At 42.1% G+C, this 27699-nt stretch overlaps 1 long non-coding RNA gene across 1 annotated transcript in view; it reads left to right on the top strand.

Annotated features, from left to right (window-relative positions):
• The first annotated feature begins 1194 nt into the window (after positions 1–1194).
• LOC147584880 (uncharacterized) overlaps positions 1195–27699 on the top strand; it is a 128853-nt gene continuing 102348 nt past the window's right edge. The window contains exon 1 of the long non-coding RNA XR_015254047.1: positions 1195–1330. This is a non-coding gene — a long non-coding RNA (uncharacterized LOC147584880). The remainder of the gene's footprint in view (positions 1331–27699) is intronic.

Here is a 27699-nt window from a genome sequence, read left to right as displayed (position 1 = left end):
CGAAAGGTAAGAATGCCCTTTTCGAGTTTTTCAGCATCGAAGTCTCTGGGAAACGGGTTTCTACGGCATGGCTATCTACACTCACAGCTCAGCAAGATCTGGACTTCTATCTAAACAGCCGGTTAAACTGGCAAAAAGCGAAACACATGAACGTGTGATCAGTTTGTGGGTCTGTGTTTTAAGTCTCCGTGTGCGCTCTCTGCGTATATCGATAAAACCCAAAGGAGGGCCCCTATGGGCGCCGGTGTGCATTCCTAGCGTGCAGAAAAATCACCTGGAGACCTTGAAGAAACACAGATCCGGGCTGGGGAGAGTCAACCAGTGACTGAGCGTCTGATGCAGGAGATCTGGGGTGGGGCTAAGAATTTGGGTTGCTGACAAGTTCCATGGTAACACCGGAGCCCGCACTGAAAACTGCTGCTGCGGGCGTGTGGAGCTTTTGAGGAGCTAGTTGGGTGGGTGAGGAAGGAGAAGGCTGGATGTGTCCAGAACATTCCCGGAGACGCTCCGAGGCAACCCTCTGCACAGAGCTGACCCATCCCCAGGCCTCCAGGAGCAAACGGTTTGTTAACGGGGTTCTCAGGCACTCTCCACTCCGTAGCGGATTAAAATGCACGGGCAGGCGTGGCTCACACGCCTAAGCACACGCGGGCGCCAAACTCCCCGGCTCATCCCCGGCGCCCCACTGTGGATGTTCTCTGCAGGGATGCAAGGAGGGTGCAGAGCGAGGGCGCCTCCCCGGCTCCGGGCAACCCTGCCCTTCTCCTTCCCACCTGCGTTCCGCCCCTCCCCTTCCCTCCCGCCTCGCGTCCCACCGAACCCCGCCGGGCCCCGCTAACTCTCCCACCCGCACGTGCGCCGCGTCCAAGCCCTGCCCCCCCGGCTCTGCCCCGCCCGGGCCTCGCGCTGCCCTCCCCTGCCCACCTGCGCCCCGGCGGCTCCGCCCGAGCCCCGCCCCCGGCGCTGCCCCGCCCCTCCGCCCCGGGAGCCCCGCCCCGGTCCCGCTCCGCCGGCGCTGGGACGCGCACTCGCGCCGAGGGCCCGAAAGGAGCCCGGAGTCGTTGAAAGGAAGAGTGGGAAGCACGCGCTGTGGTGGCCTGGCAGCAGCTGGGGCGGGGTGTGCTGGCGGGGGCGACCCGTCCCCGAGCTCTCGAGGCGCGCGGGAGGCGTGCTCCTTGCCCTCGGGCTTCCGAGCGGAGGAACCCGCGGCGGCGTGAAGGAGGCCCCGCGCCGAGGACGCGGGCCTGGACTCCGTACGCGCAGGGGGCGACCTTCCTCCTCTGGCCGGCTTCCCGCCCCTTCCCTCGGCCCAGCTCACGCACACACCCTGGTAGGTGCTGCGCCGGCTCGTCCTCGTGGCCGCGTCCCCAGTTTCACGGGTCCCGGGCCAGGCCCCGCCTCTCTGCCCAGAAAAGGCAATTCTAGATGTTAAAACTGCGAGAGACCCTAGGGGAGGCCTCCTTGTTCTGCAGAAGCAAAGTTCTTGAAAAGCGAAGTGTCCAAGGATATCTGAATCGGTTTTGTTTATCTTTAGGGTTTGTTTGTTTTTTTTTTAAGTTTTATGTAACGAATTCCATTGTATGTAGGGTAGGGGCCAGTAGGGGCCCAAGTGCAGAAGTCAGCAGAATGGATGCAGCGCCCCAGGCCACGGGTGGCTGTGGCCGGCCTGTTTGGGGAGGACGTGGGCAGAACAGAGGTTCCACCTCGGGTCCTACTGCTTAGGAAACCAAACGGCAACAGACAAAGTCTGAGCCATCAGCCTTGAGAGATGCAGGCTGGCAACGGACTGCAGATGTGTTTGATAAGCTGCGTTCCATGGAGGCCTCCAAGGAAGACCTCCTGAGTGGAAATGAGGTTCTAATAGGAAGTCTTGGGACGGGAAATCTTCCCAGATGATTTCCAGAGGGTGGTCCGCAGCTGGGCTAGTTTGTGTGTCAGGAAATCTTCTGAGCAGCCTCAGTGGCTGGGAAAAGCATCGCTTTTAGGTAACGGGCAAGACTCTGTCAAAGTAAATCATGTATTTAATAATTTTTCCCTCACCAGATAGTCACCCATAGGAAAATGACCTGTGTAACCCCCACGGCAGCGGGGGGCAGCTTCTTTATTTGCTGTCATTTGGTTCGCATTGACTCAGTCCTCTCCCATCCTCCCACCCCCACCTCCTGATGGGAGCACAGCCGCCTTTCAGAGATTTCAGGTTTCAGGGTGTTCTTGCTACCTCTGGAAAAAGTTCCCTTTTCACTTAAAGCCATTCTGCGTGTGCTGACCCCAAGACAGAGCCCAGGCATTTTCATCTGACCCCCCAAATACTAGTGAGGTAGTAATGTGTTTTGGACGTTTACTCAAGATTTGGGGGGGGGGGTGGTTAAGACAGCACGTTAAGACGCCTAAAGATGCGGGCCTCGGCTTCCTTCTCTTCTCCCTCAGCCGTCCCCTAAGCAAGGTCATCTCCTGACCTAGAGATCAATGCCAGTAGATCTGCATCCGAAGCCCCTTCCCTCAGCATTCCTTCTGTGTGTCCAGCTGCTTCCCTGATCGCTCCATTTGGCTGTTGTAAAAGGCTCCTTGTACTTAGTGTATCTTTGGCAAAACCTGAAATAGTAAAATTATTTCCGGAATGTGCCCAGACCCTTGCAGGCTCTGGCCGCTGTGTGATGTTGCAACCATGGCAACAGTGGAGGGACTTAAATAAGTTGCGACAAAAGGTGAATCCCTTTTCAGTACGTTCTGCCATTTCTTGGTTCCTTCTTGGCTCACTTCGTACACATCTTTTTACTGCCTTTTCCAGGAATACGGCCAAAATATTCTTTGAACGTAGAGAGGGGTTGTTGTCTATGTGAATAGTGAATACAACTCTGAAGAGTTACTAGTAACATCATGGCCACTGTTGAATGGTATACCTTCTTAACCTGAAGATGATTTGTGTGCTAAGACATGTTGGCATGGCGGACCCAATGAGGGTTCTGTATCGGTGGTGTCACAGCCCTCTTGGGAGCTTTTCTGGTATAATCTGGAGCCTGCCCCTGTCCGCAGAGGGCAGGGAGAAACCAAAGAAAGAGGCAGGCCGCTGTAGGTTGGTAGGTGACAGTTTTAATAATAGCAAAGGGAACATACATACGAGATTTGTCTTGGGCTGCTGCAAGACGAACGGATACCTGCACCCACCTCCAGATCTTAAAACTCCTAATGAGGCCCTAAGTGGGCTCAGTCACATATACCATGCAGGTGTTTTCAACATCACACCCACATCTCAAGGCTCTGTCCTTGGAGCTGCCTCTGGGAGCAGGAAAGACAAATGGAACCCACATTCCAAGGAAGTGGAGGGAGTGAGGAGCCTCGGAGTGCCCTGATCCAGCTCATGGGTCACTTGGTGATCACGTTCCCCAACATACCCACATACCTATAGTTTCCACTAGAAAAAGCATGTAGAGATCACCACTTAATACCGCTTACAATAAGGTCTGTTTAACAGTCTACTTAGAAAGATTAAGGTTGGTCAGTTTTGAATACCACTAGTATTTCTGAGGAAGAATGACATGATAGGGGCGCCTGGGTGGCTCAGTCGGTTAAGAGACCGACTTCGGCTCAGGTCATGAGCTCACAGTTTGTGGGTTCAAGCCCCGTGTCGGTCTCTGTGCTGACAGCTGGGAGCCTGGAGCTTTGGATTCTGTGTCTCCCTCTCTCTGCCCCTCCCCAGCTTGTGCTCTGTGTCTCTCTTTCAAAAATAGGTAAACATTAAAAAAAAAAAAAAAAAAAAGAATGACCTGATACATCTACCAACAGAGTTACCTTAGGAAATGTAACAGGATGAAAATTTAATTACTGGTGCCCATAAAAAGAGTGATAGATAATATTTTACTAAATAACTTGGTGGTGGAAGGTGGGAAGTGACCATGAAAAAGGAGTTGGTTCTAAAGCATCTGAGTGGCTCAGGAAGTTAAGCATCTGATGCTTGATATGGGCTCAGGTCATGATCTCACAGTTCATGGAATCGAGCCCCGAGTCAGGCTCTGTGCTGACAGTGTGGATTCTCTCTCCCCCCCCCTCTCTCTCTGCCCCACTCATCTCTCTCTCTCTCTCAAAAATAATTTTTTTTTAAAACAGGAGATGATTCTGCTCTGTGTAAGAGATGAATGGGAATTTTTGAGTGGGAAAGAGTAGAAAAGGGACAGAGGGAAGTGGGGAGAAAGGAGGGAGGGACTGGACCATGTGGTTGTGATTGGAAACCAGTGTAGGGATTTATATTTAATTCTAAGTGCAGTTGGAAGTCGTCAAAGATTTTCAGCAGAATAGGGCTAATCTCAGTCAAATAGAAATTCAGAAGGTCTTTTGGAATTTCCGTGGCTTAGCCGAAAACTTCCCTGATAGCACCTGTATTTTCCACTTACCAAGTTACTTTCTTAGGTTAAAAATGAAAGCGGAGTTGCTATGCCAAAGGTTTTATATATATATATATATATATTTTAAGGCATTCAATATGTATTGATATAATTTAATTCTTTATTAAGTGACTGATTAAGGACCATAGTGGGTGTTATATTTTATTTTCCCCTGTACTAAATGTTCTAGAAACATCATTCTTTTTATTATAAACAGAAATTTGTGAAAAAGAGAAAATAAGTTTCTTGTGTGATAAATACTCTTTCATAGAGGATATCAGTAGATACTGTGAATTCAGAATGTGTGGCACAGGGAAAGCTTTTGAATGGTGAGCTCAGGCTGAACCACCTACATCTCAGCAGCAGCCGTGCCAAGAACCTGTGTTTGAGTTAGGAACTAAGTTTGGCTGCAGGTAACTCAAACCTGACAAACAGCGGCTTAACCAAATTAGTGGCCTTACGTTGGTCAGATTAGGGATGGTTTATGCTTCCAGGGTGCCATTACAGATTGGACTCCTGTCTTTCCACTCATTCACTTGTAGGAGGTACTTGTTGCCTCACAGTGCATCATGGCTGCTGTGACGCCAGCATGAGGCCCACGTAGGAATGAAGCAAGAAATGAAGAGCAGTAAAACACATGTGCCAGCTGGGTATGGTCCTCTTTTAAGGGCCTTTCCTGGATGCCCTCTCCCCCAGTCTGCTTTTAGATTGTTTAGCCTAAAGTGTGTCACATGGGCATCTTCCAAGGAAGCTAGGAAATGTGGTAAATGTGATGGGACTGAGTTAATAGGGAAGATGAGGAGAATGATTGTTGGTAGACCAGTGGCAGTCTCTGTCCCGCCCCAGATGTGACCTTGGCCACAACTCCAGATGAGAAAAGTAAATCAAAATTGAAGTCCACAAATGATAAAGAAATTTTTATTACTTACCTATTGCCAAATAACAATTTACTCCAAATGTTCGAGACTTAAAAACAACGAACATTTATAATCTCACCGAACGTGTGGGGGCAGGAATGCAGATGTGCTTTAGCTGGGCCCTCTAGATGAAGGTGCCTCGTGAGGTTACCGTCAAGGTGAGCCTCGTCCAGGGCTGCGTCCCATCTGGAGGCCCAATCGGAGGAGGATGTGTCTCCAGGCTCACTCACGTGCTCATTGTCTGGATTCAGTTCCTCACGTGCTGTCAGATTCAAGGCCGCGAGTCCTTGCTGGCAGGCGGCTGCAGGCCTCAGCATCTTTCTGGATCATCTTTCCCGCAGCATAGCTCACCACCTGGCAGCTAGCAGTCAGCAGAGCGAGCAAGAGAGAGAACCAGAAAGATGGCCAGATGAAATCTGGAGTCTGTCATTGAACCTCATGACCTCCCACATCCCTTTGACCGTATTCTGTGGATAATTTACACAAGTGCGTGAATACCTGGAAGCAGGAACCACTTCATGACATGTTAGAATCTGCTGATCACAATTGTGCGTCTCGAGCGAGGACGCGTGGACCCCATTTCCTTGTAGAGCTCTGAGAAGGTTGCCCAAGAGCAAGGACTGTTTATTCTCCTGCCTCCTAATGCATTTTCTCCTGCCTACTTGAGATAAGCATTCATTTTGGAACCACACATAGCACACACCCCGCTCTTGGGCCTCATAGACTCACCCCGCTTTTTGGGCCTCAATTTACAATAATTACGTTACTTAAACATTTTCTCTGGGTCACCCACCTTCGTAACTTTATATTTGTAAACTTCCACTGTTCTTCCATCCGCATCAGTTTCTTGACGCCTGTGTTAGTCTCCTCAAGCTGCCACACCAAAATACCACAGGCTGGGGGGTTTAAACAACAGAAATTTATCTTCTCACAGCTCTGGAGCCTGGAAGCCCGTGATCCGGATTCCATCAGGTTTAGTTTCTACTGAAGCTTTTTTCCTTCTGGCTTCTAGATGCCTGTATCCTCAGTGTCCTCACATGACATCTTCTCTGTGCACAGAGGGATCTCTGGGGTCTCTTACTCTTAGGAGGACGCTAGCCCTGTCAGGTTAAGGCCCCACCCTTGGGAACTTCAACGATCTCCCTGAAAACCTTATCCAGATACAGTCACACCAGGGGCTAGGGTTCCAACATATGAATTTTAGGGAAAGCACTCGGTCCATCGCAACTCTATTATATAAATGAATGCTTCTGTAGTTTTTTTCCTTCTAAGAACTGCACCTTTACTTGTACCTGTCTTATCTCCTCTTCTGTCAACTACACCTTTGCTTTACATTTTCAGAGCTGTTAACGTTTGCATTCTAAGCATTGCGTGCTTCATTGAGGGCTGAGTGTAGGCATTGAAAGCCAAGGAAAAGTATTTACATTCCTTTTATTCTGTATATTCCTTGCCGAGCTGAGTAGTATTTTCGTATTAACTTTCCTTCTCTACAGCTCTTTGTGTTCAATTTTACTGGCTTCAGGTCAACTAAACTGTGACAGGCTCTGAGGACAAATATATGCTCTTTTTTTTTTTTTTTAATATTTAGCCTTTAAAACAATTTTTTTTCTAATGTTTATTTTTGACAGAGAGAGAGAGAGAGAGAGAGAGAGAGAGAGAGACAGAGCATGAGAGGGGGAGGGGCAGAGAGAGAGAGGGAGACACAGAATCGGAAGCAGGCTCCAGGCTCTGAGCTGTCAGCACAGAGCCCGACGCGGGGCTCGAACTCACGGACCGCGAGATCACGACCTGAGCCGAAGTCGGACGCTCAACCGACTGAGCCACCCAGGCGCCCCCAAATATATGCTCTTTATTCTTCTCTCCATCTCTTTCTTTTTATATGCCATCAACTGTTCAATGTCATGCAACTTTTTATTTTCCTTTATATTCAGAAGCATAATTTTTTTTAATAGTTTTTGGGTTTTACAGAGGCTTCTAATTGCCTTTCTTTTTTTCTTTCTCCCTTTTTTTAAAAAATATTTTTAATGTTTCTTTATTTTTGAGACAGAGAGAGACAGAGCATGAATGGGGGAGGGGCAGAGAGAGAGGGAGACACAGAATCCGAAGCAGGCTCCAGGCTCTGAACTGTCAGCACAGAGCCCGATGCAGGGCTCGAACTCACAGACCGTGAGATCGTGACCTGAGCCAAAGTTGGACTCTTAACCAATTGAGCCACCCAGGTGCCCCTCTTTTTTTCTTAATAAAAGAAATACATGCCTTTTTCATGTCTTTAGTGTAATCCCACTTCTCGATTGTAGTATCTACTGTATAAAGTCCTCTCAATTATTTACAAACATTCTAATTCTCCTGCCCCAGTCTGTATGGGAAAGCCAAATCTGTGTGTCCACCAAACTGTTTCATCCTTAGAAAGATGATCTTTTCCAAGCTGCTGCTGCTTTTAGTTAAAAAAAAAATAAAATTATAATTGTATATACATACCACGGTTGGGATGCTTCTGTATGTTGGCTATTGTAAATAATGCTGCAATACACATAGTGATGCATATATCTTGTTGAATTAGTGTTTTCATTTTCTTTGGATAAACACACAGTAGTGGAATTACTGGATTATATGGTAGTTCTGTTTTTAATTTTTTGAGGAAACGCTATACTGTTTTCTACAGTGGCTGCACCAGTTGGCATTCCCACCAACAGTGCACAAGGGTTCCTTTCTCCCTACGTCCCCATCAACACTTGTTATTTTTCGTTTTTTTAATTTTTTTTCTTTTACTCATTCTGACAGATGTAAGGTGATAACTCATTGTGGTGTTGATTTGCATTTTGCTGATGATTAGTGATGTCGAGCATCTTTTGATGTGTCTGTTGACCATCTGTATGTTGTCTTTGGAAATATGTCTGTTCAGGTCCTCTGCCATTTTTAGTAGGATTGTTGGTTTTTTAATGTTTATTTATTTATTTAGAGCAAGAGCAGGCTCAGCATGGAGCCTGACATGGGGCTTGATCCTGCAACAGTGAGCTCATGACCTGAGCTGAAATCAAGAGTCAAACGCTTAACCGAGTGAGCCACCCAGGTGCCCCAGATTATTATTGTTTTTTAATGTAGAATTGTGTAAATTCTTTATATATTTTGGATATGAACCCCTTATTAGATATTACATGCAAATATTGTCTGCCATTCACTAGGTTGCCTTTTTGTCTTGTTAATGATTTCCAAGCTTTTTATTTTGGTGTAGTCCCATAGTTTATTTTTGCATCTGTTTCCCTTGCCTTAGAAGGCATAGCTAGAAAAATGTTGCTATGGTTGATGTCAAAGAAATTACCGCTTATATTTTCTTCTAAGAGTTTTATGGATTCAAGTCTCACACTTAGGTGTTTAATCCACTTTGAGTTATTTTTGTGTATGGTATTAGAAAGTGGTCCAGTTTCATTCTTTTGCACGCAGCTGACCAGTTTTCCCAGCACCAATTGTTACGAGCCTGTTCTTTCCCAGTTGTATACTCTTACCTCTTTTGTTGTAGATTAATTGACTGTATAAGCTTGGATTTATTTCTGGGGGTCTCTTCTGTTCTATTGATCTATGTGTCTGTCTTCCTGTCAGCACCATACTGTTTTGATTACTGTCGCTTTGTAGAATATCTTGAAATCTGGGATTATGATGCCTGAAGCTTTGTTCTTCTTACGATTGTTTTGACTATTCAGGCACCTTTTGTGGTTCCATACACATTTTAGGATTATTCTAGTTTTGTGAAAAATGTTGGCATTTTGATAGGGATTACATTAAATCTGTAGCTTGCTTTGGGTATTACGGACATTTTGACGATATTTGTTCTTCCAGTCCATGAAATATCTTTACGTTTATTTGTGTCTTATTCAATTTCTTTCATCAGTGTCTTATAGTTTTCAGAGGACAGGTCTTTCACTTCCTTGGTTAAATTTATTCCTAGGTATTTTATTCTTTTTGGTGTGATTATAAATGGGATTGTTTCTTAATTCTTAATTTATTCCTTAAGTTCTTAATTCTTAATATCTTTGCTACTTCATTATTAAGGGTATGGGAATGATACAGATTTCTGTATATTAATTTTGTATTCTGCAACTTGACTGAATTCGTTAATCAGTTCTAGTCATGTTTTGGTGCAGTCTTTGAGGTTTTCTCTATATAGTGTCATGTCCTGTATATGCATGTAGTGATAGTTTTACTTTCCCTTACTGCTTTGGAAGCCTTTTATTTATTTTTCTTGTCTGATTTCTGTGGCTACAACTTCCAGTACTATGTTGAATAAAAGTGGTGAGGGTGGACATCCTTGTCTTAGAGGAAAAGTTTTCAGTTTTTCACCATTGAGTATGATGTTAATTGTGGCTTTTTCCTATATGGCTGTTATGTTGAGATATGTTACCACTTTGTTGAGAGCTTTTATCATGAATGGATGTTGAATTTTTCAGTGCTTTATCTGCATCTATTTATATGATCAGTTTTTATCCTTCTTTTTAATGTGATGCATCACATTGATTTGCAAATAATGAATCACCTTCACATCCCTGGAATAAATCTTACTTGATCATGGTGAATGATTTTTTGTAATGTACTGTTGAATTCAGTTTGCTAATATAATGTTGAGGATTTTTGCCTCCATGTTCATCAGAGATATTGGCCTGTATCTTTCCTTTTTTGTAGTGTCTTTATCTCATTTTGATATCACTGTAATGCTGTCCTCATAAAATGAATTTGAAAGTTTTCTTCCTCTTCTATTGTTTGGAAATAGTTTGAGAATAGGTATTAACTCTTCTTTAAATGTTTGGTAGAATTCACCTGTAAAGATATCTGGTCTTGGACTTTTGTTTCTTGGGAGGTTTTTGATTACTGATTTAATTTCATTACTGTAATTGATCTGGTCAGATTTTCTATTTCTTCCCGATTCAATTTTGGAAAATTGTATGTTTCTAGGAAATTATCAGTTTCATCTAGGTTGGCCAATTTGCTGACATATAATTTTTCAAATGAAGATTCAAATAAATAGAGTAATAACCCTTTGTAATTCTGTGGTATTGGTTGTTATTTCTATGTCTTTTTTTTTTAATGTTTACTTATTTTTGAGAGAGAGAGAGAGTGCGAGCTTAAGCGTGAGCAGGGGAGGGGCAGAGAGAGAGGGAGAGGGGGAATCCCAAGCAGGCTCCATGTTATCACCACAGAGACCGACCTGGAGCTTGAACTCACGAACTGTGAGATCGTGGCCTGACCCAAAATCAAGAGTGGGATGCTTAACTGACAGCCACCTAGGTACCCTGAGATTTTTCTTTTTTCTTGAGGTAGGCCCATATTACTGTAAAATTTCCTCTTAGAATTGCTTCTGGTGCATCCCAAAGATTTTGAACCATTGTGAGGTTTTGTTTTGTTTTTTTTTTTTAAGTTAATTCAGAGAGAGGGGGCGGGGGGAGGTAAGGGCAGAGAGAGAAGGGAGGGAGAATCCCAAGCAGGCTCTGCACTGTCAGCACAGAGCCCCATATGGGGCTCAAACTCATGACCTGCAAGATCATGACTCGAGCTGAAACCAAAAACCAAGAGTCGAATGCTTAACCAACGGAGGCACCCAGGCGCCCCTGAAGCATTGTGTTTTCATTTTCATTTGTCTCCATGTATTTTTAAATTTCCTCCTTTTTAAAAGTTTTTAAAGTTTTTATTCAAATTCCTGGTAGTTAACAAAAGTGTAATATTAGTTTCAGGTGTACAATGTAGTGATTCAACGCCTCCATACAACACCAGGTGCTCATCACAGGTGCACTCGTTACTCCCCATCACCTATTCTACCCATCCTTCCCCCGACCCGGTAACCATCAGTCTGTTCTCTGTAGTTAAGAGTCTGATTTCCTCTTTGATTTCTTCACTGACCAACTGGTTGTTTAGCAGGCCTGTTGTTTAGCCTGCGTGTGTTTGTGTTGCTTCCAGTTCTTGTGTTTGATTTCTAGTTTCGTACCATTGTGGTCAGAAAAGGTGTTTGATATGATTTCAGTCCTCTTAAATTTATTGAGACTTGTTTTGCGGTCTAAAATGTGATATATCCTGGAGAATGTTCCATGTGCACTGGAAAAGAATGTATATTCTGCTTTTGGCCGAAATATTTTGTATATATTGGTTAGGTCCATCTGATCTAATGTGTCATTCATAGCCACTAAACAGTCGTTAGCATTCTGTCTGGATGATCTATCTAGTGATGTAAGTGGGCTGTTGAAGTCCCTTACTATGATTATTGTATTACTGTCAACTTCTACCTTTATGTCTGATAATATTTGCTTATGTGTTTAGGTGCTTCTGTGTAGGGTGCGTAGATATTCACAATTGTTCTATCCTCTTTTTGGATTAATCACTTTATTACCATAGGCTGCCCTTCTTTGTCTCTTGTTACAGTCTTTGTTTTAAAGTCTGTTTTGTCAAGTATTGCTGCCCCACTTTATTTTTTGCTTCCATTTGCGTGTTACTTTTTTCCATCCTTTCACTTTCAGTCTGCATGTGTCTTTAAGTCTGAAGTGAGTCTCTTGTAACTAGGATATAGATGAGTCTTTTTTTTTTTTTAATCCATTCTGTTATACTATGTTTTTCGATTGGAGCACTTAGACCATTTAAATTTATTTAAAAAAAAATTTTTTTTAACGTTATTTTATTTTGGAGACAGAGACACAGCATGAACGGGGGAGGGGCAGAGAGAGAGGGAGACACAGAATCGGAAGCAGGCTCTAGGCTCTGAGCCGTCAGCCCAGAGCCCGATGTGGGGCTCGAACTCACGGACCGTGAGATTGTGACCTGAGCCAAAGTCGGACGCTTAACCGACTGAGCCACCCAGGTGCCCCATTAAATTTAAAGTAGTTATAAAAAGGTATACACTTATTGCCATTTTGTTGTTTTGTGATTGTTTTTATACATCTTCTCTGTTCCTTTCTTCTCTTACTCTCATCCTTTGTGGTTTGATGGCTCTCTTTAGTGTTATGTTTGGATTCTTTTCTCTTTTTTTGTGTGTATCTATTACAGGTTTTTGATTTGTGGTTACCATGAGGTTCATATATAACATCTTATGTGCATAACAGTCTGTATTAAAGTTGATGGTCACTGAAGTTTGAATACATTCTAAAGCACTCAATTTTTACTTCCTTCTCCATATTTTATGTATATGTCATATTTTACATTTTTTTATGTCGTATACCCCTTGCTTGATTTTTGTAGATACAACTAATTTTACTACGTTTGTGTTTTAACCTCCATCCTGGCTTTATAAGTGATTAATCTAGTACCTTTACTATATGTTTGCTTTTACCTGTGAAATTTTTCTCTTCCATAGCTTCCTTCTAAGTATGGCCTTTTATTTCCACTTAAAGGATTTCCTTTAACATGTCTTATCTCTCCTTCTATTCAGAATGATAACCTTGCAAGGTAGAGTCGTCTTGGTGTAGGTGTTTTTTCCTTTCAACATTTTGAATATATCATGCCACTCCCCTTTGACCTGCAAAATTTTCGCTGACAAATCAGCTGATGGCCTTATGGGGTTTCCCTTGTATGTAACTGTTTTCTTTTGCTGCTTTAAAAATTCTCTATCATTATTTTTTGCCATTTTTATTGTTATATGTCTCCGTGTGGATCTCCTTGGTTTTATCTTGTTAGTGGCCCTCACTGCTTCCTGGACCTGAATGTCTGTTTCCTTTCCCGGATTAGGGGATTTTTCAGCTATTATTTCTTCAAATAAGTTTTCAGCCTCCTCTCTTTTCTCCTTCTGGGATCCCTAAATTGTGAATCTTAATATGCTTGATGATGTCCTAGATTTCCCTTAACCTATTCTTGTTTTTTATTGTTTTTTCTTTTTGATGTTCAGCTGGGTTGCTTTTCGTTACTCTGTCTTCCAGGTCACTGATACGTTCTGCTGCTGGGATCCTCTAGTCTGCTATGGATTCCCTCTCTAATGTGTTTGTTTTTTTCAGAGATTGAATTCTTCAGCTCTGCCTGTTTCTTTTTAATATTTCTTAAAAATTTCTGTTGAATTTCTCACTGAATTTATCCACTCTTCTTAAGTCTCATGAATATCTTTACGGCCATTACTTTGAATTCTTTGTCAGGCATGTTGCTTGTCTTTTTTTTTTTTTTTTTTTTGGCTCTTTTACTGTGATTCTGGTTTTGTTTTGTTTTGTTTCCATTCAGGACATCTTCTACTGTGTTTTCATTTTGTCTAACTCTGTGTTCGTTTCTATGTATTAAGTAGGTCAGCTATAGCTCTTGGTGTTGAAAGTAACGGCCTTGTATAGAAGAGGTCATGTGCTGGGGCGCCTTGGTGGCGCAGTCGGTTAAGCGTCCGACTTCAGCCAGGTCACGATCTCGCAGTCCGTGAGTTCGAGCCCCGCGTCAGGCTCTGGGCTGATGGCTCGGAGCCTGGAGCCTGTTTCTGATTCTGTGTCTCCCTCTCTCTCTGCCCCTCCCCCGTTCATGCTCTGTCTCTCTCTGTCCCAAAAATAAATAAAAACAACAACAACAACAACAAACGTTGAAGAGGTCATGTGCTGTCCTATAATGCGATCCTCTTGTCACCAGACCCAGGTGCCCCAGGGTGCCCCCTGGACGGACTGCATGCACCCTCCTGTCATGTCTGGGCTGCAGTTGTCTTTAGCGCAGCCGACTGCAGTGTCCCACTTTTCCTGGTTGGGTGCACCTATCCGGGTTTCCTTCCTGTGCTGTTGAGGGGCCTGTGTGCAGCCACTGCTGGCTCTTGAGTGGGCTTTAGCCAAGTTCAGTTCTTTGAGTTAACTCACAGCCACGGCTGCAGATCTGCCGAAGGGCAAGGCTTGTCCCCGACACAGCCAGCCAAGAGGCCACTGCGGGGACCGCGGGCATGCTGGCGTGTGGTGTTGCTTTCCACCCCTGCCTCCCTCCGCAGGAGCCGCCGGGAGTGGCGCTGGCTCTGGCTGTGGCTTCTGCCGGCTGTGGCAGGGCAGGAGCTGCTTTGGAGGGACCTCCGGGGTTGGGTGGACTGGATGGGGCGGGTCCACAGGGGAACGTCCGGCGGGCACGTAGTGCTAGCAGGGCAGATGGGGAGTGTAGCGTTGTCTCCCACGCGTGTCCGGCTACCAGGCTGGGCGGAGGGGAAGAGAAATGGCACCTGCCGGTGCTTGTGTTTCTGGAGAAATGTCCTGTAGATCTTTGCCCTTCCAGCACGTGTTCTGAGATTACTCAATAAATCTCTCTCGTGTGTACTCCATGCATTTTAAAACTAGTGCTTCTGTGCTGTGTCTCGGGCTGAGTTATTTAATATCTTGGCTCTTTCAGGATGGGGACTCCATTTCCTGTTGCCCTCTGGCTTTCCCAGAGTTAAGCCCACTGATATTAAAGTACCCAGAGTTAAGCCCTGCCGATTTTAAAAGTTCCCTGAGTTAAGTCTTCTGGTTTTCAAAGCCAGACATTATGGTCTCCAGCCCCGAGTGTGCCTGTGTGGGGTCCGAGCCTCTCATTTTTTCATGCTTGTGATGTCCCTCCCGTTTGTGGGTAGTCTCACTGGGGGGTTCACTTCCCGGCGGTGTCTCTGCCCCTCCTGCCCATTGGGTCTTGGCCTCTTCTGCATGATTAGCTGTGGAAGGTCTGTCCTGACGGTCTTCAGGTGTCTTCAGAGTTAGTCGCCAAGGTGTGGCTGTTATTTCGGTACGTACATGGGATGGGGTGAGCTCGGGATCCTCCTGTTTTGCCCTATTCCCCAAATTCCTATTACCATTCACAACACTTTTTTGAGATACATACTATTTTATCCTCCTTTTACAGATCAAGAGACCGAAGTACAGAGTGATGAAGGTAACTGGCCTGGGTCACGTGGTGGTGCCACTCTAGCCATCAGTTACTCCTTAATGACCTCTGTTTCCTCTCTGGATGCTTCCAGCAGCATGTCTTTGGTGTATGAGGTTGTGTATACAGCTGTCTCTTCTTTTTCATCTTGGTCCCTGTCAACAGGTTCTTTTCAGCAAAGACTGTGCCTTTCTTCAGCCTTGCAAGTAATCTTCAAGTGCTTTTCGCGGATTCCCCATCTTCCCTGTCCTGTCCCTTCCTTTTTGTACTCACTCTTAGTTCGGTGTTGAACATTCTCGATTGATTCTCTACATTTCCTATCTCTTCTTTCATAACCTCTTCTTTTTTCTCTATATCGTAGGATATTGACCAAACTCTATCTTCCAGACCCCCGTTTGTATTTACTTTATCTTACAGTATTATTTTTAATTGTCAGGAACTCTTCCACATTTTTTACTTTGTCCTTTTCATACCATTCTTTCTTTGTTTTATGGATGTATTCTCAAAAATGTCTGAATGTATAGTTGCAATTTTTTTTTTGTTAAAACGTGTTGTAGTTTACAAATTATTGGTGTAATTTTAGAAGTGATTTGAAAACACTTTGCCTTTCTATTCTGTGCTGTTGATTTTCCAAAATACTGATTAAAAGTGGCAGGATGTCTCTGAAGAGAATTGCCTGTGAAATACCGTGACGGGCCATTTTGGAGCAGTACGGTGAAGTGTTTGAAACAAAGACATTGCAGCCGGAGTGCCTAGCTTGGAATTCTCACGTCATCATTTATAACTTGAGTGACCTTGGGAAAATTACTGAACTTCTTTGTTTCACTTTCTTCATTTGTAAAATGGGGATATTAACACCCCCTGCTTTGTAGCACTGTTGTGGTGATGAAATATGATCGTATGTGTAGGGTGCTCAGGGCCTGGGACAGAGTAGGGCCTATATTAAGCGTTGCTCCTGCCACTCCTGTGGTAGTAACTATAATCATGATGATAATGAGGGTGAGGATGAAGAGATGGGACACTGCTTGTGAGACCTTAGAGTCCAGCAAAGTGAATCAAATTGCTTTGCAAAGTAAGATATGAAGACTTTTTAGTTTGTGTGGCATCCTGAGAAGTAGAGTTAAAAGGCTAGAAAAACAGGAAGGCCGGGTGGGAGATGAGAAGTGAGGACAGAAACTGGGCTGAAATTGCAGTAAGGAAGCAGGAGTCCAAGAAGGGGCTAACTGGAAGCTGACTTTGGCAGAAGAAGCCAGAAAACTCACAATGATAAAAGTACATACCATTCTAAGTTTCTTGTTTTGCTGGTCCAATATGAGCTGGGAGGGTTAACCCCAGCAGACCTGGAATTGACCTGAACTGTTGTACTGAGGACCATACAGGGCACTAACCCCTGGTCAAGCTACGGAATGTGCTGTAGGGAGTGATAGTGTTTCTTTGTAACCGTGGGTCCGATGAGTTTGTACCAGCTTGTCAGCATTGCTTACTGATAAAGATAAGAATCATGATCTGCACCTTGTCTCGGTGAGACCCGCTTGTCCCCAGGGCACCTTGCTATTTGGACTGGTTCTATATCCAATCAAGAGCATGCCTAGAGGGCATAAGAAACAGCTCGGGGCACCTGGGTGGCTCAGTCCGTTAAGCATCCAACTTTGGCTCAGGTCGTGATCTCGAGGCCCGTGAGTTCGAGCCCCGTGTCGGGCTCTGCACTGACAGCTCAGAGCCTGGAGCCTGTTTCGGAATCTGCGTCTCCCTCTCTCTCTCTGACCGTCCCCCGCTCATGCTCTGTCTCTCTCTATCTCAAAAATAAATAAACGTTAAAAAAAAAAAAAAAAAGAAACAGCTAAGGTTATATTTTGGACTCTGGTTTTGAGATTTTCCGGGCACAAGTCAGTAAATTCCTATCCGAGACAGAGAAAGGGTCTGCACTGGCCCTCACAGAGGGAGATTCTGGGAGCTGGTGTTGCTTTGGGGCCGCCTCTGACTGTGATGTATTGCCTTACTTCAGTGCTATTGCTAAAGTATATCCTTTTCCTGCAATAAACTGTAAATGACAAAGCTTTGTCACGTTGAGTCCTGTCTCTTTAGCAGTCCAACTTAGGATGACCACTCCATCCCTGTTCACCCAGGGCTGTCCTGATTTTAGCACTGGAAGTCCAACATCCCAGGAGAACCATCAGTCCCAGGCAAACGGGCATAGTTGGTCATCCCAACATTTGTGCAAGTATATTTCCCCTTCTTCCTTACCCACTCCCACCCCACATTTCAAATATTCAGTTAAAAAAAAAATTCCATTAGTTGTTTTGTGTTCGAGACATTTAAGCAAATCAAAGAAAAAAGACTGTGCTCCAAGTTTAAGTTGAAGAAAGGTAGAGAGAAGGCAACAGCTTCAAGGGGATGAAAAAGAAATCAAGGATTCTACTTGAGGTGAGAAATGGGAGAGGAGATGAGTAGTAGAAACAAGATCTGAGGATCCTTGGATGGATTGAAGAAGGATGCCGTATTTTCCCTAGTAGTCTGACTGTGGGTTCTATCTAGTTTTATTTGAACACCAGAGGAAGGAAGGATTTGAGCAGCTGGAGGAGGTGAGAGCACCCAGAACTGCAGCCTTGAGCGGCGCGATTGGAAATGTAGCAGTGCTCTCTCCCTCCTTCCGTCACCCGAGGCCCATGAGGAGGGGACATCCGTGGCCGTGGCCACAGGGGTATGGGCCTCAGGTCAGCAGAAAAGATTGATATTCTTGGAGGGGGGATTCCCTTCTGGGAGCATGGCAGCTGCGTGGGATTCGCGGGGTCCCTCTTGCTCGTGCCCAGGACACGCTGGGAAAGGCAAGGTCAGGGGGAGAGGCATCTGGACAGCTTCACTGGCCGGCTCATCGCGGGGGGCGGGGGGGGGGGGCTTACACTGCGTTTGTTCTCCTTAACGAGGAAAATTACAACTTTCTAAATATAAATGACACATATAAAAGGGGAAGGACTCACTTTTCTAAGGTGTTGGTGTTGTTTCCCCTAAAGGCACACAAAATTGTGACTAAGTTGGCTTCTCAAAGTCCTTGGGTCTAAGTTTATTATCTTGTTTTAGGGGCATAAACTGGTTGAAGTAGGTTTGCTCTTATTTTCAACTTGGAAGTCCAATAAACTGTGCTGCCCAAATGGGAAAATAAATTGTAGATATTTAAATAACTGGAGATTTCTTAATCCTGGGTCCTTTTTTTAAAGTTGAGATATAGTTGACATAACATTATATTAGTATCAGGTGTACAAGGTGATGACTCAATATTTGCAGATACAGCGAAATGATCACCCTTATTGTGACTTACTGGTCTAGTTAACATCCATCACCACACATGGCTACAATTTTTTGTGGGTTTGGTTAGAACTCTTAGGTCTACTACAGCAACTTTCAAATATACAATGCAGTATCATTAACTGTATCGTGTTGTACATTGTATTCCCAGGATTTATTTATGTAGTGGGATTGTTCTTTGTGTATCACCTAGAAAATTCAGTAAGTCTTGACTAAAATCATCTATTTTCCAAAAATGATAAAAGGGACTGACAGAGCAGCCATTTATATAAAAATAATGCCATTCAAGATGGCAGACAAGGAGTTTTGCATTTCTAAAAAGGATCACTGCCTAAAGTATCATTTGACACAGTGTCATGCAATTTATGATGGGTGGGGGCATTTACTCCAATCTGAAAAACATGATTTCTTTTTCAATTAAAAATAGGGTACCTAGGCGGCTCAGTCAGTTGAGTGTTCGACTCCTGATTTCAGCTCAGGTCATAATCCTGGGGCTGTGGCATTGAGCCCCATGCCAGTCTCCACGCTAAGCACGGAGCCTGCTTGGGATTCTCTCTCTCTCTCTCTCTCTCTCTCTCTCTCTCTCTCTCTCTCTCCCTCCCTCCCTCCCTCCCTCCCTCTCTCTCTCTTTCCCTCTCTCTCTCCCTCTCCCCCCCCGCCCCTCTCCCCTGCTTGTGTTCATATGTGTGTGTGTGTGTGTGTGTGTGTGTGTGTATGTATATATAGTAATGAAAAATTTTAAAAAAATAACCCATCTGGGCACATGATACTCTTTCTTGGCAATTCTTTTTTTTAAGTTTTTATTTATTTTTAAAGTTTTATTTATTTTGAGACAGCACAAGCAGGGGAGGGACAGAGAGAGAAGGAGAGGGAGAATCCCAAGAAGGCTTTGTGCTGTCAATGCAGAGCCCAACACGGGGCTCAATCCCAAGAACCATGAGATCATGACCTGAGCCAAAATCAAGAGTCAGACACTTAACCAACTGAGCCACCCAGGTGCCTCTTTAAGGCCTATTAAGAGGCACCCAGGTGCCTCTTTAAGGCACCTACTAAGGTGCCTATTTAAATTTTAATGTACAGTATAATAATAGTTTCAGGTGTACAATATAGTGATTCAACACTTCCAAAAAATACCTGGTGCTCTCACACCAAGTGCGCTCCTTAATCCTCATCACCTATTTCATCCATCCCCCGACTACCTCCCTTCTGGTAACGACCAGATTGTTCTCTATAGCTACGAGTCTGTTTCTTGGTCTGCCTCTCTCTTTATTTCCCTTTGCTCGTTGGTTTTGTTTCTTAAATTCCACATACGAATGAAATCATTCAGTATTTGTCTTTCTCTGACTGTCTTATCTTGATGAGTGTAATAATCTCTAGCTCCATCCACATTATTGCAAATGGCAAGATTTCATTCTTTTTTATGGCTGAGTAATATTCCATTGCATACATATACCACTTCTTTTTTTTTTTTCCCCTCAGATCTAGGGTTATGGTTAGGATCAGGTTTAGGGTAAAGGTTAATCTTAGGGGCCAGGGTAAGACTATGTCCCTGATATCTTGGTATTCTTTACAAAAACCTGTGACCGTTTACCCTGAGGTGCTAGAAAGGAAGCATCAGTTACACCTCTGACAATAGTCTTCGATAGCAGAAAATATAAAAGTCCAACATTATAAGACCTTTTTGATGGCTAGCAAAAATTTGGACTTGAACTTATTTTTTTTTTAATGTTTTTATTTTGAGACAGAGAGACAGAGCATGAGCAGGGGAGGGGCAGAGAGAGAGGGAGACACAGAATCCAAAGCAGGCTCCAGGCTCTGAGCTGTCAGCACAGAGCCCGACGCAGGGCTCAAACTCATGGACTGTGAGGTCATGTCCTGAGGCGAAGTCGGACGCTCAACCAACGGAGCCTCCCAGGCGCCCGTCAATAATATTGAAACGCTCATACATTTCAATGTTAACATAAGGGGCATATGATTCCACTCTTGTCTGATGTATCTATAGATGTGTGTATATGCCCATACACATAAACAGGATCATAATAAACATGCTATTTTGAAGCTTATTTTTGTCCCCCACCTTATAAACTGTGAATATTTTCTCATTTGGGTAAATACTCTTTTACAACAGGATTTTAAATGGTTTCTGGGTATTTAAAATAAGATTTTAATGAAATTATATGTAATTTTTAAACATTTAAAAAATTAATATCTTAGTTAATATACAGTACAATATTGATTTCTGAAGTAGAATTCAGTGATACATCACTTAAATAAAACACCCAGTGCTCATCACAAGTGTCCTTAATATCCGTCACCCATCTAGCCCATCTCCCCCCCAACCACTACCTCCCTCCATCAACCCTCAGTTTGTTCTCTATCATGAAGAGTCTCTTGTGGTTTGTTTCCATTTATTTCTCCCTCTTCCCATATATTCACCTGTTTTGTTTTTTAAACTCCACATATGAGTGAAATCGTATATTTGTCTTTCTCTGATGGACTTATTTTGCTTAGCACAATACATTCTGGCTCTATCCATGTTGTTACAAATGGCAAGACTTCATCTATTTTGATGGCAGAGTGGTATGCTATTCTATATGTATACAACTTTTTTTCTGAACTAACTGGTTTATTTATTTAAAAAATTTTTAATTTATTTAAATTCAAGTTAACATACAGTGTAGTCTTGGCTTCTGCAATAGAACCCAGTCATTGATCGTTACAAATAACATCCAGTACTCACCCCAACAAGTGCACTCCTTAATGCACATCGTCCATTTAGCCCTCTCCCCCCCCCCCACCTACCACACCTCCAGCAGCCCTCGATTTGTTCTCTGTATTTGGAGTCTCTGATGGTTGGCCCTCTCTGTTTTTATCTTATTTTTCCTTCCTTTCCTTTATGTTCATCTGCTTTGTTTCTTAAATTCCACATGAGTGAAATTACACGGTATTTGTTTTTCTCTGCCTGACTTATTTCACGTAGCATGATCTATTCTCGTTCCATCCACCTCATTGAAAATGGCAAGATTTCATTCTTTTTTTTTAACACAGAGTAGTGTTCCATTGTGTTTGTGTGCGTGTGTGTGTTGATTCTTCTTTATCCATTCATCAGTGGACATTTGGCCTCTTTCCATAATTTGGCTTTTGTTGATAGCAATGCTATAAACATTGGGGTGCATGTGCCCCTTCGAATCAGCATTTTGGTATCCTTCGGATAAATACCTAGTAGTGCAGTTGCCAGGTTGTAGGGTAGTTCTATTTTTCATTTTTTGAGAAACCTCCATACTGTTTTCCAGATTGGCTGAGCCAGTTTGCATGCCCACCAACAGTGCAAAAAGGGTTCCTCTTTTTCCACACCCTCGCCAACATCTGCTGTTTCCTGAGTTGTTAATTTTAGCCATTCTGATAGGTGTGAGGTAGTATCTCACTGTGGTTTTGATTTGTATTTCCCTGATGAGGAGTGATGTTGAGCATCGTTTCATGTGTCTGTCGGCCATCTGGATGTCTTCTTTGGAAAAGTGTCTATTCATGTCTTCTGCCCATTTCTTTACTGGATTATTTGGTTTTTGGATATTGAGTTTAGTAAGTTCTTTATAGATTTTGGATACTAACCCTTTATCCAATATGTCATTTGCACATATCTTGTCTCATTCCATTTGTTGCCTTTTAGTTTTGTTGATTATTTCCTTTGCTGTGCAGAAGCTTTTTATCTTGATGGAGTCCCAGTTGTTCATTTTTGCTTTTGTTTCCCTTGCTTCCAGAGACTTGTCTAGTAAGAATTTGCTGTGGCAAGGTCAAAGAGGTTGCCGCCTGTGTTCTCCTGTAGGATTTTGTCTCACATTTAGGTCTTTCATCCATTTTGAATTTATTTTTGTGTATGTTCTAAGAAAGTGGTCCAGTTTCACTCTTCTGCATGTCACTGTCCAGTGTTCCCAGCACCACTTGTTGAAGAGACTGTCCTCTTCCCATTGGATATTCTTTCCTGCTTTGTTGAAGATTAGTCGGCCATACATTTGTGGGTCCATTTCTGGGTTCTCTGTCTTGTTCCATTGATCTATGTGTCTGTTTTTGTGCCAGTACCATACTGTCTTGATGATTACAGCTTTGTAATACAGCTTAAAGTTCAGAATTGTGATGCCTACTGCTTTGGTTTTCTTTTCCAGCATTACTTTGGCTATTTGGGGTCTTTTGTGATTCCATACAAATTTTAGGATTGTTTATTCTAGCTCTGTGAAGATGTTGGTGTTATTTTGATAGAGGTTGCATTGAATGCATAGATTGCTTTGGGTAGTATTGACATTTTAACAGTATTCTTTCAATCCATGAGCGTGGAATGTTTTTCCATTTCTTTGTATCTTCCTCAGTGTCTTTTGTAAGCTTTCTATAGCTTTCAGCATATAGATCTTTTACCTCTTTGGTTAGGTTTATTCCTAGGTATCTTATGGGTTTTGGTGTAATTGTCATGGGATCAATTCCTTGATTTTCCTTATTGGTGTATAGAAATGCAACCGATTTCTGTACACTGATTTTATATCCTGTGACTTTGCTGAATTCACATATCAGCTCTAGAAGTTTTTTGGTGGAGTCTTTTGCATTTTCATGTAGGGTATAATATCTGTGAAAGTGAAAGTTTGACGACTTCTTTGCCAATTTGTATGCCTTTTGTTTATTTTTGTTGTCTGATTGATAGGGCTAGGACTTTCAGTACTATGTTGAACAACATTGGTGAGAGTGGACATCCCTGTCATGTTCCTGATCTTAGGGGGAAAGGTCTCAGTTTTTCCCCATTGAGAATATTAGCTGAGGGTGTTTTATATATGGCCATTATGAGGTTGAGTAATGTTCTTTTTATCCCTACTTTCTTGAGGGTTTTTATCAAGAAAGAATGCTGTATTTTGTCAAATGCTTTTTCTGCATCTATTGAAAGGATCATATGGTTCTTACCCTTCCTTTTATTAATGTGGTATATCACATTGATTGATTTGCAAATACTGAACTAGCCCTGAAGCCCAGGAATAAATGCCACTTGATCATGGTGGATAATTTTTTTAATGTACTGTTGAAGTAGATTTGCTAGTATCTTGTTGAGAATTTTTGCATCCAGGTTCATCAGGGATTTTCGCCTGTAATTCTCCTTTTTAGTGGGGTCTTTAGTTTTGGAATCAAGGTGATGCTGGCTTCATAGAATGAGTTTGGAAGCTTTCCTTACATTTCTATTTTTTGGAACAGTTTGCTAAGAATAGGTATTAACTCTTCTTTAAATTTCTGATAGAATTCCCCTGGGAAGCCATCTGGCCCAGGACTCTTGTTTTTTGGGAGTTTTTTTGATAACTGATTCCATTTCTTTGCTGGTTAGGGACTATTCAAATTTTCTGTTTCTTCTTGTTTCAGTTTTGGCAGTGTATGAGTTTCTAGAATTTGTCCATTTCTTCCAGGTTGCCCACTTTGTTGGCATATAATTTTTCATAGTATTATGTTATAATTGTATTTCTTTGGTGTTGATTGTGATCTCTTTTGTTTGTGATTTTATCTATTTGGGTCTTCTCTCTTTTCGATAAGTTTGCCTAGGGGTTTATCAATTTTGCTTATTATTTCAAAAAAACCAGTTTTTAGTTTCATTGATCTGTTCTACTGGGGTTTTTTTTTTGTTTCTATATCATTTATTTCTACTCTAATCTTTATTATTTCCCTTCTTCTGCTATTTTTTGGACTTCACTGACTGCTCATTTTCTAGCTCCTTTAGGTGTAAGGTTAGATTGTGTATTTGGAACCTTTCTTGCTTCTTGAGATGGGCCTGAACTGCAATGTATTTTCCTCTTAGGACTGCCTTTGCTGCATCTCAAAGGGTTTGGGCTGTTGTGTTTTCATTTTTATTTGCTTCCATGTATTTTTTATTTCTTCTCTAATGACCTATTTAGCCCATTTATTCTTCAGTAGGATGTTCTTTAACCTCCATGTATTTTAGGACTTTCCACATTTTTTCTTGGGTTGATTTCAAATTTTATAGCGTTTTGATCTGAAAATATGCATGTTGTGATCTTGATCTTTTTGTACCTTTTGAGACTGACTTGTGACCTACTATGTGATCTGTTCTGGAGAATGTTCCATGTGCACTCAAGAAGAATGTGTATTCTGCGTTAGGATAAAATGTTCTGAATATATCCATTGTTAGGTCCATCTGGTCCAGTGTGTCATTCAAAGAGATTGTTTCCTTGTTGATTTTCTACTTAGGTGATCTGTTCAATGTTCTAAGTAGGGTACTAAAGACTCCTATTATGGTTTATTACCAATGAGTTTATGTTACTGATTTCTGTATTTGGGTATCTCCAAGTTGAGGGCATAAATATTTACAATTGTTAGATCTTCTTGATGATAGATCCCTTACTTATGATACAATGCCACTCTTCATCTCTTGTTACAATATTTGTTTTAAAATCTAGTTTGTCTGATATAAGTATGACTACTCTGGCTTTCTTTTGACATCCATTAACATGGTAGATGGTTCTCCATCCCTTCACTTTCAATCTGCAGGTGTCTTTAGGTCTAAAATGAGTCTCTTGTAGGCAGCATATAGATGGCTCTTATTTTTTATCCATTCTGATACCCTTTGTCTTCTGATTGGAGCATTTAGTCCATTTACATTCAGAGTGATTATTAAAGGATATGAATTTAATGCCACATGTTACCTGTAGAGTTGGTGTTTCTGGTGATGTTCTCTGGTCCTTTGTAGTCTTGGTTGCTTTGGTCTTCTTTTTTTTTTTTCCTCAGAGAGTCCCCCTTAAAATTTCTTGCAGGACTGATTTAGTGGTCATGAACTCCTTTAGTTTTTGTTTGTCTGGGAAACTCTTTATCTCTCCTTCTATTCTGAATGATAGCCTTGCTGGATAAAGAATTCTTGGCTGAATATTTTTCTCATTCAGCACATTGAATATTTCCTGCCACACCCTTCTGGCCTGCCAAGTTTCATTGGACAGGTCTGTTGCTAACCTTAGGTGTCTACCCTTGTAGGTTAAGGACCTTTTGTCTGTAGCTGCTTTCAGAATTGTCTCTTTATCTTTGTATTTGCAAGTTTCACTATGATATGTTGTGGTGTTGACCTGTTTTTGTTGATTTTGAGGGGTTTTCTGTGCCTTTTGGACTTGAATGCCTGTTTCCTTCCCTGGATTAGGGAAAATTCTCAGCTATAATTTGTTCAAATAAACCTTCTTCTTTTTCCCCACTCTTCTTCTTCTGGAACTTCTGTGATACAGATATTGTTTCGTTTTATTGAATTACTAGGTTCTCTGAGTCTCCCCTCATGATCTAATGGTTCCCTTTTCCTCTTTTTTTCAGTTTCATTATTTTCCATAGTTTTATCTTCTATCTCACCTGTTCTGTCCTCTGCTTCTTCAATCTTCATTGTGACTGTATCCAGTCAGTTTTGCATCTCAGTTACAACATTTTTTATTTCAACCTGACTAGTTTTTAGGTCTTTGATCTCTGCAGCAAGGGTGTCTCTGGTAGCTTTTATGCTTTTTTTTTTTTTCAAGCCCCACTAGTAGTCTTATGACCGTTGTTCTAAATTCTTATTCAGATATATTGTTTATATCTGTTTTGAGCATGTAGAGACTGTGATTTCTTCTTGGCCTTTCTTTTGGGGAGAATTCCTCTGTCTTGTCGTTTTGTCTGTTTCTGTCTTTTGCGTGTTTTAAACGCTTGTTTTGTGTGCTGCACCTGAGAATACTGCTATATTAAAAAGGGGTCATACGTGGTCCAGGTACCTGGTACTTCAGGATGTGTTTCTGGGATGTGCCGTGTGCAGTCTGCTCTTGCATTTTGGCTGCTCTTTCCCACCGCTCAGTCCTCTGCCGAGCTCCTCCTTGCCTGCAGTGGGGAGTGTTTGGGCCTTTCGCTAGGTGTGCTTTGGTTTGTTTGCTAAGATAAGGCTTGCACCTGCCATGCTGTCTCCCTCCGACCGTGGAGATCCTTTTGCCAGTCTGCAGATTGATTTCCTGGGTATTCCAAAGGATCTGACCTCACTACAGCTGTGTTTCTGTATTTATATTTAAAGTGCATTTCTCGCCACTGCCGTATTGTTGGATCTTGCTTTCTTGTTGAGTCTGACAATATCTGAGTTTCATTTGGAGTATTTAAACCATATATACTTAATGTAATTATCAGTGTAGGTGGGTTTAAATCCACCAGCTTTCTATTTATTTTTTATTCCTCTTATTTTCCACCCACCCCCACTTTCCCTGCCTTCTTTTTGATTATTTTTAGTATTCCATTTTATCCAATAAAATGTTTCATTAGACATTCCATTTTATTTAAGCTTTTAGTGGTTGTCCTACAATTTATAGTGTACCTCTTTAATTTTCCACAGGCAATGTTTAAATAATATGTCATGTAAGATATAGTGTAGAAACTCTATGGTAATTATTCTTTCCTTTTCTCTCTCCCTTCCTTTGTGCTATTGTTGGCATATGTTTTACTTCTACATATGTTATAAACCCTACAATACATTGTTACTAATTGTGCACTAAATAGAAACAAATTGTTTAATTAGAAAATAAAATTCTTTATGTTTATCCAAGAATTTGCATTTTTGAAGTTTTTTAATTCCTTTGTGTAGATCAGATTTTCCATCCCTTACCATGTTCTTTCTGCCTGAACAACTTCCTTTAAACCTCTTCTGTTAGGTCAGGATTGTTAGTGATAAACTGTCTCAATTTTTGCCTGAAAATGCCTTACCTTCCCCTTTCATCTTGGAGGATATTTTCATTAGCTATAGAATTCAGATTGACAATATTTTTTCTTCTTTCAGCAAATTTCCTTTTGGCTTCTCTGAGAAGTCAATGGTCATCTTCTATTTGCTTTTCCTTTCTTAACTTTATAATGTGTTTTTTTTTAACCTTCTGGCTAATTTTGAGACTTTCCTCCTCATCCTTGATTTTCAGCAAATTTATTATGCTTTGTTTGTTTGTGTGTGTTTAGCCTGCCATGGGTTGGCTATGCTTCTCAGATCATGCTTGGAAAATTTTCCACCTTTTTTTCTTCAGTGATTTTTTTTTCTGTTACTTTCTCTATCTGCAATTCTAAAAATTGCATGTAAAACTGATATTGTCTTACAGGTAATTGCTCTTTTTCAGTTTTTGTTCAGCCTTTTTCTTTGTGTTTCAGTTTGGATAGTTTCTACTGCTGTGTTCAAGTTTATATATATATATATGTATATATATATATATATATATATACATACATACACACATATATATACATGTATGTATATACACATATATATGTATATATATGCATATATATAT

The sequence above is a fragment of the Puma concolor genome, chromosome A1 (genome assembly GCF_028749965.1).
Source record: "Puma concolor isolate L17-30 chromosome A1, mPumCon1.1.hap2, whole genome shotgun sequence".
Taxonomy (NCBI): domain Eukaryota; kingdom Metazoa; phylum Chordata; class Mammalia; order Carnivora; family Felidae; genus Puma; species Puma concolor.
Note: the sequence above shows the minus strand (reverse complement) of the source record. Positions and strands in the feature narration are given on the sequence as shown.